The sequence below is a fragment of the Helianthus annuus genome, chromosome 17 (genome assembly GCF_002127325.2).
Source record: "Helianthus annuus cultivar XRQ/B chromosome 17, HanXRQr2.0-SUNRISE, whole genome shotgun sequence".
NCBI lineage: Eukaryota > Viridiplantae > Streptophyta > Magnoliopsida > Asterales > Asteraceae > Helianthus > Helianthus annuus.
Window position 1 is genome coordinate 94,873,660 of NC_035449.2, and position 2,655 is coordinate 94,876,314.

Sequence of the window (2,655 nt, forward strand, 5' to 3'; positions counted from 1 at the left end):
TGAAAGATAAATTAAACATATCATTTGTCCAACATTAGATGAAAATACTTTAAAAAACTACAAATTTATCGCTAGGTTTATACATTTCGGGTTTCAATGAAGTATTTAAAAAATAAGTAAATCTATCCGATAACTATATACATATACATAAGAAATATATGATTACTAATTACTTTGAGTAAATTAAAAAATGGAAAATTAATAAACAAATTTAAAAATTAAAAAATACTCAAAGTAATATATAAAAATCTCAAGCAATAGTTAAAGTTTTATTAAAGTCATTAAAATACAAATTTACATGAAAAACATATCAAAGGTGAGTGAACACTTCTTTATAAACAACACTGGTTGTTGTATTAGTAGGTTTCCCATCCTTATCAAGAATTAATATCTTCACCCCTTGTCTTGATTTAACTCTAGATAATGCTACATATAACTGGCCATGTGTGAAAACTGGTTCTTTTAAATAAAGACCAACCTAGAGAAAGACTGGCCTTGACTCTTGTTGATTGTCATAGCAAAACACACAGCAACAGGAAATTGTCGTCTTTGAAAAGCAAAAGGTACTTTTTTGTCGGATGGAATCATGCTAATTCTTGGAATGAACGTTCTAGTTCCAACATTAGCACCTGATATAATTTCACCTTCCATAACCCTCTTTCCAAGATATGTAACTTTTAACCTTGTACCATTACATAATCCATTCTGTTGGTCAATGTTCCTAAGAAGCATAATAGGAACACCAACTTTTAGAACCAGACGATGATTTGGTAAACCAGATATCTTTAAACCATTCAAAACATCAGGTGAATACAACTCTTGCTGGAAGGAATCAATACCTTTTTCAGTTTCACATATAGTATCAGAGCTTAGGTACTCTACTGGTTCACCAGGAAACAACTCTAACAATCGATCATTTATTTCATGAACGACCTCATTTTTGGGTGTCAGAATCGCTCTTTCAGAAAAATAATCTAGATCCATATATCTTTCTAAAACCGACGGATATACAAATTGAATCAAACTTTCAATGGGATCGGAAGAATATGTAATTAGAAGATCAGAAGGTATTTCTACAATTGCAACGCCATCGTCGTCACCTCCAACTTTACCTTCCCCGATATCAAGTAGCCATTTGGCAAATTTCTTAGTTTCCACCATTCTGGATTGTGAAGCACCGATAGTGTCACGGCCCCCGACCCGGTTTGACCCGTTTCCGGAGCCGCGGGACAGAAACCCCGTGATATTTGTTTAATTGAGTTTTGCAGCGGAAAATTTTGAACATCAGGATCGTTGTAAAGCTAAATTTTTCCCGATTATTTTTATTTCACAATTCGGGATAAAACCCCGATAATTTACAATACATAAGTTTAGTGATAAATTCTTATTTTAAAACATCTTTATTCATTTTATATTGAGCCACTATTTTAAGCTTGAAATGCTCCTCAGCACTTTTCCTGATTTACAGCAGATCACCTGAAACATGTTTGAAAAAGATTTTGTCAGCGGGGAAATACTGAGTGAATCATTCATTTTACTGAAAATGACACATTTGTTATAATTCACAGTATTAAGAGTTTTTACATATGTTTATTATCAACCAACATTTCAAGAATAGGTATTTGTCACAGACCAGCTCTGTGACTGTGGTCATATCACCATTGGCTGGCCCAATGAGTGACGTATATCACTTTCTTTTAGGCTCGCCCACCTAATGTGATTAAAACAATAATAATACTGTGCACAATACCCCACATACCGGCTGTAATTTGGTGATTACATAAACTTAATCACTGTAATTATAACTTTGAAAAATTAGTTTGGAGTATTGTAAAACAATTGATAAAAAGAGAATGACTCACATTGCAGATTTAGTACTGACAGAATATGATTTTATCCCTGTTAACCTAATTTCACAATAATGCACACAAAACAGAGTTAGTGATCAATACAGCAGTTACGATAATTTCCCGAGATCAAATACTCGCAATGAATGACCAAGTGCAATACTTCAACTCATTTATCAAAATGACAAACGACAAAGTATAGTACTTCAACTCATTATCGAATTATCGACAACGAAAAAGTACAATGCTTCAACTCATTTATCGGATTACCGACAAACGACAAAGCATAGCCCAATGTGGGCGGCACTTAGACATTCTTTGGGTATATTGATCCCGGAAACTGAATCGTAATAGCGATTGAGTAATTACCCTGTTCTGCGGCAGCGATTCGATATTAGTGTGTGTGTGTTGGACTGTTTCTGTGATAACTTGATCTACGTAACTCGGATTTACGTCGTTCCAAAGACAGAATTCAAGTCCCAACCCCCTCTATTTATACCCGAAATTTGACACCGTCGCGTAGCGCGAGGGGTACCCCCTATAGGTGTCGCGCTACGCGAGTGGTAACCTATGTTCATAGGGTAGCTACGTGTGTAACTAGGCTTGCTGTGTTGACAGTTTCGTTAATTTCGAATTTTACACAGAGTTATGAGGATAATCGTTGGCTAGGGTTTATCCCCCCCCTGAGTTTTAGGGGCCCTGATCCTGATTCTGATTGTTCTGGAAATTTTTGGGTTTGCGTAGAATCACTTGGGTGTCTCAATTAGGGTTTCCTTAATAGCTAATTACCATCCTAATTATTAATTTT

The 2,655-nt window shown here is 35.2% G+C and overlaps 1 pseudogene; it reads right to left on the reverse strand.

Moving 5' to 3' along the window:
* Positions 1-310: 310 nt before the first annotated feature.
* Positions 311-1,161, reverse strand: LOC110924496 (annotated as a pseudogene).
* Positions 1,162-2,655: the final 1,494 nt, after the last annotated feature.